The sequence below is a fragment of the Rattus norvegicus genome, chromosome 8, assembly GCF_021556685.1.
Source record: "Rattus norvegicus strain SHRSP/BbbUtx chromosome 8, alternate assembly SHRSP_T2T, whole genome shotgun sequence".
Lineage (NCBI taxonomy): Eukaryota > Metazoa > Chordata > Mammalia > Rodentia > Muridae > Rattus > Rattus norvegicus.
This window is the reverse complement of record NC_141541.1, coordinates 14103825-14117968: the sequence shown is the minus strand read 5'-3', so window position 1 is coordinate 14117968 and position 14144 is coordinate 14103825. Positions and strand designations below refer to the sequence as shown.

Genomic DNA, 14144 nt, shown 5'->3' with positions numbered 1-14144 from the left:
AGGCTGCAGCACACCGACTGAATTACCTCTAAATGTCACAGCAGGCTCTAAGTTCTGCATCCTGATTAACACCAAGACTAAACTGAGACTAAGACAGGAAGAAATGCTTACAGAGTGTCAGTGGCCAGGGTGAGCAACTCACCTGTGGGGCTTCCCATAATTTCTCATATTATGCTGAAAGTATTTTAATATTTCCCAGCATAAGCCCGAGTCTTGAGCTTGGCAGGCATGCTTGTACTGCTGAGAGGGTAAACAGTCAATGACTATGTACGAATAGATTTTACAAAGTGGTTAGCATAGTGGATATATTACATAAAAAGTCAACTGGATCTCCTCAGTCATAGAAGGAATACAGTTCAGACTCAAGAGCTAAAACAATAAATGTAATATAGGAAATGAAATTTTTGACCAGCTATCTTAGTTGGAACATCAGATGTAAACTGTGGACTGCTTAGTGTAAAGACTGATGTTTGGAGGGAAGGCTCGGTGAGTAACTTCATGTTACCTAAAACTTCTGAAAAGTACCAGAGTCAAATTTGTGTTAGACCCCACTCTGGTGTCCTATGCAAGCAGATAGAAAATTAAAATACTTAAAAGTTAAAAAATGAAAATGATTACTATGATGAACTAAATGCTATGCTCTGGCTTGATGCCAGGAGTTTCATGCACATTCCAATGCTTTTGGAAAGTATCTGGAAAGAAAGAGTTGTGGGATTTTTAATCGGATGACTGATAATACTTGAACATTTCTCAAGGTTTGTAAAATTAGTTTGGCCATTAGGGGGCCTGAAACCTAGTAGTGACTGGATAATAAATGAGAAAGAAAAACTTAAAATTTACAAATAGAACATATTTATTTTTTAAACTTTATAAATCGGCTATGCACCAAAATATTTTTAAACTTACACTTTAATTAGTTTAATTTAGTGGGAAATGTAACTTCTTGGTTATATATGCTTCTTTAAGTATCCTTTTGTTTGACCATTTGTGAAACCTTCACTACCTTCAAGGTAGCAGGTTAGATTGTGGCGGGCTGCTCAAGCTGACTTAGCAGTTGGGACCAGAGGGTGTCAGCGAAGGGCAGAGAGCTCACCTCACCGGAAGGCAGCAAGTGGTGGTGGTGCAGGCAAAGGCATTGTGGAATTTTCTTTACTTGTAGAGGAAACAAAAGATACATTTCTATAAAGTCTAAAATAAAATCAGGACAAATTGTCTAACTATGATACTGTGAGGATGACTTTGGTAAATAGAATTTAGGTCTGTTCAACACAGTTTTTAACAGAAATAAAATCATGTCATCAAAAACTCCCCATTCTATAATCTATAAAGCTATCTGCATGATTATAATTTACACCATCACACTTACTTGACTCCTTATTATTTTAATAACATGTGAAATATGCATGAATGCTCTTACTAGAACATACAGAAATCGGTGATTTCTCCTCAGAGCTATATGTAGCTGGAGTCTTAAACTCTGGCATCCAAAGCTTATGTATGTGCCTTTCCTTCTTATTCCCCAAAACACAAACCTGCACTAACCCAGTTGTGTGTTTCGGAGATGCTGCTTTTCTAGACTAGTGTCAAGGCTGTGTTTAGATGCTCGTGAACTTTTCAGCACTTTAGAGCAGGGGAGAAGCTGGTCGGAAGCTCAGAGCTATGACATCCCCGCGGCTCTATTTCCTTGTGATCAATAAGTCCACATTAGAAGCTGGTTCACTTTAAAAAGTAATGAAGTTCGGAAAAACTCCTTAACACTTGAATTTGGATTAAAGACCATTATGAACTTTTCCAATCTTTCTGCTCTTTAAGAGAACTGAATATTCCTATGGATGTGATTAGTAAGTTATGATAAATAGAATATATTGTTTTTTAATTAGTATCAGACTTATGCTTTTAATAAATGACTTCTATTAAAAGTCAATAAAACAAATTATCACATTTCAATGCAGTGGCTATTAGGATAATTTTAAATGGCTTTAGTTTACATAGACTAAGTCTTTAAAAAGCCATGGTTTATAATTAAAATTTTTCGTCAAAATTATTTTTACTGAGTTACATGCACTGGACTTGTTTCTCAAAGACTATTTATAAAACTTACATTGTGTTATATACTAATTTCTTTGCCTAACTCAAATTTAGGCGATTTTTATCATTATTGATCTCATGACTTAAAATGCAAAGTGTTTGAGGACAAACTCTGAAACACTCACGATGCTGCCTATGGCTGCCAGTGCAGTCCCTTCTGCATTGTTCAGAAAGCCTAACATGGTCAAAGAATGTGGTCTCTTCCTCCACTGCAGACAATAGTGCTCTTCAAACTCTGCAAAACAAACACATTTCTATCTATGGGAATAATGTCCATGGCAACATATTTTCTTAATCTAGTATAGGGTGGTGCGAATGTGTCATCCGTCACAATCTTTATAAATCGTATCATTGCTCTCCATTAGGGTGTTACTCCGTATGACATTATTTCGACCTCTGACTTACTTTAAACCGTTTCAAATAAAGTCTCATTGGGTAGCATCGAGTGCATAGTCATGAAGCTAATTTTTTCTGTGATTTTAAAATCAGCAATTTCTTCAATATTCCTTGGTTGCCATTTTTAAAAATGTGTCAATAGACTTCTCTTAACAAGTGAAACGAATCTCATGTTCCATGAGAGTGAGTTGTGGCTCCAAATAGTCCGCACCTCAGTATTTAGAGACCTAAAGAGTTTAGGTCTTGTTGTAAGCTCATCTGCCGTCCTCCCTTTCTACTTGTGTCCCCTTGATCTCCTTCAGTTGTCTTATTGCTCTAGCTAGGACGCCGAGTGCTAAAATGAAGAAATAGGGAGAGTGGACACCCTTGAATTCATGTTTTCATACTAACAAAGATTAATGATCGCTCTGCCTGTTAGGAAGCGTGAACCTGCTTCTGTTTCCGTCATGATGAGACCTGTGAAGTTTATCTGAGTTAGAGGCCGTTGGACTTGAGCCTAGATGATGATGAGAGCAGTCAAGGGGGATGAAAACAGATTGACTTTGCTTTCATATTAGCAGAATCCTCAGTAGAAGTTGAAACAGCAGAGACATTCTTTGACAAATTCTAAAACCACCTCCTCATCTCCCATAATGCCCCTAATAATTACACATTCTGTGCATGTTGTCACAATGTTAACAGGAACTAAGGAACAAACGGGCTACTTTATGAGAAATTTACTCTCCAGCATATCAAATTTCATCTGTACTTTGACTGATATTGAGCTTCATGTTTGAAAGTATATTTTAATTAAAAAGATGCTCTTCTCTAAATAAGCCAAATGTAAACATAACAGTGGGAAAACAAACGGTCTGTTTGAATTCACCTTGAAATCCCCAAGTGAATTCATCCAAGAATATCCCTTTCAAGAGTGTAGTATTTGCTGTGATACTGTTGTAACTCAGACGTTAACGTTATAGAATTATGCACAAACTCCCTGCTGCTTAAAATGAATATTAATGAGGAGACACAGTAAGTGACAATAGGAATTTTAAAAGCAGTTCTTACATTATTGAAAAATCATTTTTGTTTAGGTAACATTTCATCTTCATTAAATGTTACATGGTTCACTGGGCAACTGATATAAATGTTATCTCTGAAAACTTATAAAACATTCTGTTTAAGTTAGCTGGGTTTTCCTTTTGAACCATTTTGTTATTTTGAAGTATAGCTCTTCAAATTAGCTTAACTACATCTCCTACTATTTTGGAAAATATAAAATAATTGGTTAGTGATCATTTTACATTATTTAATTTAATTTTAGCTTAATTATTTCAACAAGTACTTCAAGTTACAGCCTTATAAGGAATCTGGAAACCTCATTTTCTCAATCTAAGGCAGTTTCTTTAAAACATCAGTGGTGCCATTCTAATGACAACGTTGGGACTGTGGTTGTTGTATTAGTGTTGCTAAAGTGACTATTTCCTTAAACACTGACAAATATTTTGAGTTACTGATGAAAAGCAACCTGTGAGAGCACAGTAAAACACGACAGATTAATGTCCTTGAGTCTTGGAAGGATCCATGCACATAGCTTCTGTTCACATGCCCATCATGAAGATTAATTAATGGTGACAGAAAACGTGCAGTGCTAACTTTGCTGGAATAAAAGATGTAATTAGGACCCAGTTACATTTCCTCTTTTATGTTCCAAGGCATGTTGTAGCATCAAATTAGATTAACATATAGTAGATGGAATTCTCATGTTTTCATTTATCACCTGAGAAATGTTGGCCTGTAAGAATTGAAGGGTTAGCATGTAAGTACATTAACTTAGAGGGAAAATCTTGATAAAATAACAGGAGACCTTAAATGCTATGTGAAAGCCTTTGTCAATGAACAAATGGGACTCTTAACGGTGACCTCACGTACAAGACAATTCCCAAATTTTATCTAAGAAACTTGGGAATACTTTAAAATAATAAATGTCCTGCATGTGATTTAATGACACAGAAAATAGGGAGAAATGAGGGTGAGAAAATATCATAGTGTAGTAACAATGTTTAATTAAATCTTAAACTGGAAATTCTTTGGAATAATAGTGTTATTGTATTATTTGATAACAAACCAGAAAGCATACCTCTTAAAGAATTCTTTCTCCTGAGTTTTAAAATTCAAAGGACAAGTTGCATATAAATTGTAGGTTACTATTACAATGTTAAAATTGAAATGAAAAACATGAATCTGTAATATATTTAGCTATTATCTGAAACAAAGTTTTTCTATGTTTAATTGAATAATAGAAACTATTTTAGGATGAATATAGATGCTAAAAACTCTTCAGTACAGTGACGTTGGTAGCTTTAATAATTGCTAGGAATTCTCACTTAATGTTATTTTAATGATGACTTGTCTTAAAATTTTAATATTCAAATTGTGATAAATATGTGTCTGTAGGTGAGAATAAGAATTATTTTAAATTTTAGGTATTTCTGTCCTTTAAACATTAAACATCTAGAAGTTCAAAATCTAAATGTATTATAGACAACATGAAGAGGTGTTGTTGAAATTATTTATCTCCCCTAAGCTAGACTTTTTGGAATCCAAATCTGTACTTAAAATTCATAAGTAGTTCTTGTAGAAACAATGAAACATCCTAGAAATGTAATTAATGAACAAATCCTTGATATTCTTTGGCTTACTAATTTATTTGATGACTTGTTTTCCTTAAATGAGTTTCAATTCTTTCAATCATCTTAGTAAGACTGCCTGCTTGAGACTTAAGTTCAATCCTGGAAATTTAATATTAGGAAAGTTTGCAATATAGATTGATAAAATGTATGGCTGGATTAATGTGCACCTCATGGGGTTCTGGGGCATTGTAACTATACAACCCACTGAGCCAGAGTCGAGAAGAGCTCTTACTGTTTAGAAGCTTCTGTGCTAATTACTCTCATGAGTTTCTGTGTCCAGATGCAGTTCTATCTAAAAAAGAAAAGACAACATGTGGATGAAGCACAGGGGAGGGGGGTTGATAGTGTGAGGAGAGTCCACATTAATTGTTTACAGACAAGAGAATTTTCCAGATTATTCTTTGGATACTGCTATAATTTTTCTTCATGGAATCCCCTCAGGTTGGCTCATTTATGTGGGTCCCAGCTCTGTGCTAGCTGTGCTTCCTTCACAGAGTCTAAATTATTGTATTACTACATTGTTGTAAGATCCCCTTGACCAATGGAAATGAACAGAATGGCATGGAATGTTTGGAATTTGAACTGTATGATTTGTTCAGACTATAGTGCATAAGCAGTGTCATATAATTCACTGAAACATCTCATACTCTCTTAATTGTCACAGAATAACAGTGGCCATTTGGTGTTCTTAAAATATCAAAAAATAAATATGTCATAAAAATGAGAATTTTAGGATTATTAATAACATATCACTTATATATATAAATGAAATTATATCACATATATATATATAAAATGAAATTTCATTGTAATTTTCACTGTAGCTGAACACCATGAAAAAGGTCTCTTTTCCTTGAGATGTGATAGTATAATCCCTGTAGAAGGGAATGCCAAAAATTTTAAAGCCTGTGTGTCAATCAATTGCTGATCAATATGTGATCATTTATTCAGATACTTTAGCTAGACAGGAATTTCTTTTTTTTCCATTTTTTAAAATTGGGTATTTCTTATTTACATTTCAAATGTTATTCCCTTTCCTGGTTTCCTGACCATCAGCCCCCTCACCACTCCCCCGCACCTTCTATAAGGGTGCTTCCCTCCCCATCCATTCCCCTTACTGTCCCCTTAACAATCCCCTACACGGGGGTCCAACCTTGGCAGTGACAAGGACTTTCCTTTCCATTGGTGCCCCATCAAGGCTATTCACTGCTACACATGCAGTTGGAGCCCTGAGCCAGTTCATGTATAGTCTTTCAGTAGTGGTTTAGACCCTAGAAGCTCTGGTTGGTTGGCATTGTTGTTCTTATGGGGTTGCAAGCTCCTTCAACTCTTTCAATCCCTCCTCTATTTCCCACCAAGGGGGTCCTACTCTCAGTTCGGTGATTTGCTGCTAGCATTGACCTCTGTATTGGACATGCTCTGGATGTGTCTCTCAGGAGAGATCTATATCCGGTCCCTTTCAGCATGCATTTTTTAGCTTCATCAATCCTGTCTAGTTTTAGTGGCTGTTTATATATGGGCCACATGTGGGGCAGGCTCTGAATGGCCTCTTTGGGTCACTGCTCTAAAGTTTGCTTCCATATCCTCTCCTATGGATATTTTTCTTTCTCCTTTCTAAGAAGGAGTGGGAGCAACCACATTTTGGTCATCTTTCTTCTTTAGCTTCCTCTGGTCTGTGGATTGCATCTTGGGTAGTTCCAGTTTTTGGGATAATATCCACTTATCATTGAGTGCATACCAAGTGTGTTTTTCTGTGATTGGCTTACCTCACTCAGGATGATATTTCCTAGTTTGTTCCATTTGCCTATGAATTTTATGATGTCATTGTTTTTGATAGCTGAGTAGTACTCCATTGTGTAGATGTACCACATTCTTTTTATCCATTCTTCTGTTGAAGAGCATCTGGGTTCTTTCCAGCTTCTGGCTATTATAAATAAGGCTGCTATGAACATAGTGGAGCATGTGTCTTTGTTGTACTTTGGAGCAACTTTTGGGTATATGCCCAGGAGAGGTGTAGCTTGGTCTTTAGGTAGTGGAATGTCCACAGGTTGGACATCTCTTTGTACATAATCCACAGAATGAGCATATTTTCAGAGTTTCTTTTCCTTCCCTCCCTCCTCCCCATCCTCTACCTCAACTGTATCACTTCTCCTTTCTCCATTCTCTCCTGCTCTATATTTATTTCTAATTTTGAAACATTGTGTCAAGAATTTCAAGCTGATAAGAACTTTTCATATAGCCAAGAGAGTCAATCAAAGTTTCTCCTTCTTCTGCCTTCATCCCTGGAGTTATGGGGTATAGACATATGGTTTATATGGTATTGAGGAAAGAATACACAGCCTTGTGTGGGCTAGCCCCTCTACCAACTGAATTGTATTTCAATAATGCTAGTGTCTGATCTTGATTTGTCATTAACCTGTTTTATTTCTGAAGGTTTTACCCTCTCTGTTTAAAAATTCCTGTCTAACAGCCAGAGCATGTCAAATACAGAGGCGAATGCTAGCAGCAAACCACTGGACTGAGAACAGGACCCCCTTGGAGAAATTAGAGAAAGGACTGAAAGAGCTGAAGGGGCTTGCAACCCCATAAGAACAACAGAGTCAATGAACCAGAGCTTCCAGGGACTAAACCACTACCCAAAGACTATACATGAACTGACTCAGGGCTCCAACTACATATGTAGCAGTGAATAGCCTTGATGGGGCACCAATGGAAAGGAAAGTCCTTGTCACTGCCAAGGTTGGACCCCGAGTGCAGGGGAATATGGGGGTTCAGTAAGGGGGATGTATGGGGGAATATCTGTATTGGGGAGGGGAAGGGACTTATGGACAGGAAACCAGGAAAACGAATAACATCTGAAATGTAAGTAAAGAAATATATCTTATTTAAAAAAAACAGGAAAAAAAAGAAAAAGAAAAGAAACCCTGACTAAAACAAATTGGTACCAGCATAGTGGGGTATTCCTGTGACAACTTGACCATGTTTCAGGGAGGACTGTGGAAGGACTTGGGAACTTTACGCTGCAAGAGCTATTGGGATGTTAAGAGCTTCTGTAGGAGCTTGGAAGATGAGGTTGAGAACAGTGCAGAAGATGGAGGCCAGGCCTGTAAAGTTTCAGAGGGAAGATTAAAGACTCTTGTCATGGCCATTTTGTTTTGTTTGTGAATATTATGTGGTTTTGGTTTGCTGGGGCTAAAGAATCAGCTATGATTAACAAGATACCAGAACTACTAAAGCTAATCTTTGAGTTACTGGGACAATTGATGCGGGTCAGCTGGAGATAAGAAATTAGTGGTGATTAAGAAGAGACCAGCATCATTGAGGTGAAATCTTCTGGGAAGTGTTTTCTGAGAGCACAAAGAGGCTGTTGTGTTCCAGAGGCAGCCAATGTTATACCTTGTGTTGTGGCTGGACTTGCAAGTGTGTAAGCTTCACGCAGGTGATACTGATTTTGAAGGCATGAAGGGGTCATGAAGAGCAGCTGAGGCTAAGCACTGTGAGAGGCCATGGAAGGCCATTGGTGAAGGTGCACCTTCAGTGGCAATTGATGGCCCAGGACTGAAGGGGTCATGCAAAGGAGTTGAGGCTTGCCCCCAAGAAGAGAGCCTGTGAGAGGCTGTTGGTGAACCCTAGTTGCAGCAGAAGACAGCAGCATTTTGGAGATGCCAGTACCATGACATGACCACCAAGAACAGCAGCAGAAGTAGAGTACAGGCAGCTGGAGCATAGAAGACAAGGCGTGTGCTACAAAGGGCAGAGCTATAGAAGCCACTCAAGCCCTAGGGGGGAGCCTAGAAGACCTTGAGTGGTTCCCAGACATTGGCCAGTTAGTTAGTTTGATCTCGTTTTTGATTGTGACTGTGCCATGATATATTTCCCTCTTTTAGAAAGTATTTCAGTGGAGTCCACAGTTAAGAGACTTTGAATTTTAAAAGATATTGGATATTTTTAAGGGATTGAATGAACTTTTAATATATAAAGACTGTGTTACTCTTAAAGTTATTTAGATCTAGGGGATGAATAAGAAAGTAAGGGTTGAGGCTTAATAGTGATGTGCTTGTGTGTCAAGTTGACAAGGGGTCAATTGTACTGGCTAGTTTTGTGTGTCAACTTGACAAAAGCTGGAGTTATCACAGAAAAAGGAGCCTCAGTTGTGGAAAGGCCTTCACGAGATCCAGCTGTAAGGCATTTCTCAATTAATGATCACTGGGGGAAGACCCAGCCCATTATGGGTGGTGCCGTCCCTGGACTGGTGGTCTTGGGTTCTATAAGATAGCAAGCTGAGCAAGCCAGGGGAAGCAAGCCTCCATGGCCTCTACATCAGCTTCCTGACCTGCTTGAGTCCCAGTCATGACTTCCTTTAGTGATGAACAGAAATGGAGAAGTAAGCTGAATAAACCCTTTCCTTCCAAATAAATAAATAAATAATAAATAAATAAAATAAAAAGAAAGAAAGAAAAAAGAAAAGAAAGAAATGTTCAATCTGATGATGGTTTGAACTGTCTCCTCAGACAAATGGAAGTATTAATACTTGACCATCTTTTTCATAGATAAATATTAGTTATCAATTGTGGAAAAATCAAAAGGTTCATAATCATATAACAGTGGGAAACTTTAATCCAGGGTGCTCCTTTTAATGATTGAATAAGGAGCCTTTAAAGACAACAAGAGAAGCATGATTTTGTTCTAAATTAAGTGGATATTGTCTTTCTCAACAAGAGTTGGCATTTTATAAAATGTTAGCCCTTCTTGTCCCTTACTGTAAAGTGGACAATACACTTCTCATCTTTCTGTCTGTTTATGAATCCTTTAGAAAATTAAAGGCTGTGACCTTGAAAACTTTCAGGTTTTGATCCAGTTTCATTCATGTCTTTCTGGATTTGGAGATCTTGGGGAGTGGGAAGAATTAAAAGAGGGAACTGAGTACTGCAACAGGGGGCTGAACTCACTCTGGCACACAGAAACCAAATCCACAGTTGGTGTGCTTAGAGAGAAGCTCAGGTTTCAATTTGGCACCACATTCATTTCAGTGTGGTTCTCTTAGTGACACAGAAAATGTCCTCCCCTTTCTGGGGGGTCAATGATAGTAGCCTAGTGACCAGATAAGAAGGAAATGGGAGTGAAGGAAGCTCTTCAGAAATGACACACTTTACCATCAAACTCAGAAACCACAAGAGGAACACTGTGAACATTTAGAAATGTGTCTTTTGTATCTTGAGGCAAAAATACATGCAAGTTCAAGGTTTAGCTGAGAGTTTTAAAAGGCAAAACTGATTTAATTCTATGTAAGTATACATTGATATTAGCATTTTAGTCTTCTGAAGTTAAACCTCTTTTACCAGGTCCTTGCACACCATCCTCAACAGGTGGTAATAAGCTCATGTCTTTGCTTTTCACGATATAATTTTATTTGCACATGTTGAATGAGATTATCTCTCTTTGGGCATTTTTTCTTTTGGTTGTTCAGTTGTTTCCACTACAAAAATCAGTCTTTATGTCCTTTTTAAAGTATTATTTACATCAGAAATTCTAAACTGAAGGAAAGGCAGATGGTTTGAATTTTGTATGATAGTAAAATAATGCAGACTATACTTATGCCTTTAGTTATTTTCTTTGCATTTTGTTATGGATATTACTACTTTAAAGTTAATCTCATGAATCTTTTCAATTATTTTTATCTTTGAGTTTTTACTCTTATTAAAATATCACCTCCTTTCCTTTCTTCCCTCCAAACCCGCCCATATATTCCTCCCCAACCTCCTTCTAATTGGTGGCCTCTTCTTTATTTATTTGTTATTGCATGTCTAAATGTATAACATATAAAATGGAATGTGAGGCACATTAACTAGTAGCAAACTTAAATTCATCTTTGCACAGTAAAAGAGTTACTAAATTTTAGAGCAAAAATAGAATTATTTGAGTATAAACACATTTTACAAAAATGTTTTTACTACAAATGATAATGAAATATATTTCTATCCTGATTTTGTTTGCTGATGGCTTTATTTTGATGACTTTGGCAATAAGGGTTATAAATCAAATATGCTTTATTATTTATTTGGTAAATACTATGCCACTTCAATGGCATATTATAGGTAAACAACCAATCAACCTCTTCATCAAATATTTACTAAGTAATCTAATTATAGAATATCAAACAGAAAGGCGTAGTGAAAATAATTAGAGTGGTCTCTTTCATACAACTGTGATAAAGCTTTATATGGCATAAAGATGTTTGAAAGTAAAGAAAGACAGATGGGAGGGGGAATTAAAGGAGGCAATTTTATTATCCTCAGCAAAGATTAAGTAGAAAATCCTATTATGAGCTATAAAAAAATTTCCCTAAAATTGATATTTCATGCAAAACAAAGTTGCATTTTTAAGGGTAATTTTCTTTTGAAATAACTTAAAGAATTAACTGTGTCATTTATTTTTTTCTGGTTTGAGCATTAAAAAACACACGTTCAGAGTAAGCATCCCATTGGTGGCATAGTATTTAGATGAAAGGAGGATGTGGGCTGTGTTATATTTACTCTTTTAATTTTTTTCTACCTTCAGGGCGTTGACATTATCAACTCTTGCCACATAACATGACACAACAGACATATTTTCAAAGTTACATGGACTGACCCAGGGCTCCAACTGCACATGTAGCAGAAAATAGCCTTGTTGGGGCACCAGTGGAAGGGAAACCTCTTGGTCCTGCCAAGGCTGGACCCCCAGTGCAGGAGAATATGGGGGAGGGCAATAAGGGGGATGTATAGGGGGAATACCCGTATGGGGGAGGGGGAGGGAAGGGAACAGGGGCTCATGGACAGGAAACTGGGAAGGGGAACAACTTTTGACGTGTAAGTAAAGAAATATATAATAAAAAATTAAAAAATTAAAAAATAAAAGTAGTTTCTGAAAAAAAATCCTGGTCTATTTTTGCAGCTGATAGTGATTGAATAAGATGTCTATCCAAGACAAATTTCTCTTTCATCAGAAAGAATGACTTTATTAGATACTGTTACCATTCTATCTCACTCTACAAGAATTCAAATTTTTGTAGAGAAGGAAAAGAAAATTCCCAGAATTTGATGACTCTTCACAGCGTCTTTTCTCAGAGTAAAACTATAATACAAATATCATTTTATGAATGGTTCAATGAAAGACAATATTTCATAGAATTGATTCCCCAAAATAAAAATAAACCATAACAAACTTCCTAATGCTTAACTTAAGATGGTTTCAATGCTATAGAAGAATGGCGTCAGTGGGATCTCCAGGTTTATTCTGACTAGGAGTGCTGTGCTGCACTGTGGGTGTTGGAATCTGACTATTATATGAGTATGTGTCAATCATAGATAAGGACATTTGAATAAATAAAGAATGCTGTCTCCATCTCTGGAATTGGCAAAGAGTGGCATAAAAGCTATAATATTGTGTTGTGCATATTTATTTATTCAAGCATCTGTCAATTGATGCTTCACGATCCCATGTGTTCCAGGATGGGAAATGTAATCATGCAGACAGTGTTATATGGTTTTATTTGAGGAGATAGTTAGCTAAAAGAGACTTGCTTGGGTCATGTGCTAATCTTGTTTCAATGTCTTAATTACCTTTCTTTCTTTCTTGTTTTGTTTTGTTTTGTTTTGTATTTTCAGTCCTGGCAAAATGAACTAACATTTTGTACAAAGATGTAATAGGGCTCTACTTTTTTCTTACCTTTGCCAATGCATTGCGTTGCTTATTAAGTACCTGTGTGACATCTTAATGTATGTGAAGTAGCAACTCTTTATGATTTTGATTTATTTTTCCTGGTAATAGGTATTATCTGCTGTTAGTTATATTTCAAATGTCTTATGTCCTGTCCTATGTCATTAGGGGGCAAAAACGTCAGTTTAGGGCTTCTATCTGTTTTACAATCTGTATATTATTGAGCAATCGTGTTGTGTAAGTTCTATACATGTTACTCAGCTTAGAAAAGGAGATGGGTCTGCAGTTTTAACATATAGACAAAGTTGAACAATGCCATGTTAAGTAAAATAAACCACATGCAGAAAGAATATTTTGTCACCTGCATTATATGTGAGATGCTTTTAAAAACTCAAAATCATAGGAGCGAAGTAGAAGGAAAAAATGCTAGTGAAGTGATAGAAGGAATATTGTTAAATTGAGCACAAGAGCTCTGATGTGACTCGGCTGGCAAACTACAAACTGTACTCACCTTGGTGGCCTGTTTGAAGCTTCCAATGGCTCTCATAGCAGCAGGTGCATAATTTCCTCCCCTGGACATATCTTTGTCTTGTCTGCTCTTCACTGCTCTCCATCATACTCGTCTGATTGAATGGCCTTCTGTTTGTTATGTCTGTGCTCCAATGTTAGTGAAACTTTGTGCTTTGTGTTGCATCCCCATTTACAGGATGCTACTTAAGAACAACACACGAGACTTTTAGGAACCCCTGCCATGGTTATGGCTAACATTGCTGCGATGAAATACCATAACCAAAAGCAATGTGGTGAATAAAGAATTTAATTCACTTACAATTCTAGGAAACTGTGAGAAGTCTTCAAAACTTTGCTACACATTTTTATACTTGGATCGTAGCTAAATATTATTTAAAATTGTTGTTCCATTGTTTTGAATATCACTAAACATCATAATTAATCTATTATCTAACAAAATCATCATTATTAACACAGAAAACTAAGCACATGTGCCTTGTTTATTTAAAATTAATTTTAGATAAACTGTTTGAGTTAAAAGAATTTTAAGTCAACTGAGATTGCAATGTTCACAAAAATGAAGTGTTTTGAAAAAATATGACTCAGCAACTCAATGACTCAACTTTGTGAAGAGTAAAGAGTCATAAACAACAATGAGCAAAGGAAGAAAGAGAGGGGAGGGGGAGGAGAAGAAGAGGAAAGAAAGAGAAGGGAGAGAAGGAGAGAGAGAGGGAGAAACAGGCAGATAGACAGAGTCAGAGGGACAGAGAGACACTGAAA

The 14144-nt window shown here is 36.6% G+C and overlaps 1 protein-coding gene across 2 annotated transcripts in view; it reads left to right on the top strand.

Annotated features, from left to right (window-relative positions):
• Positions 1–14144, top strand: part of Cntn5 (contactin 5) — a 1240814-nt gene that overhangs the window by 1361 nt on the left and 1225309 nt on the right.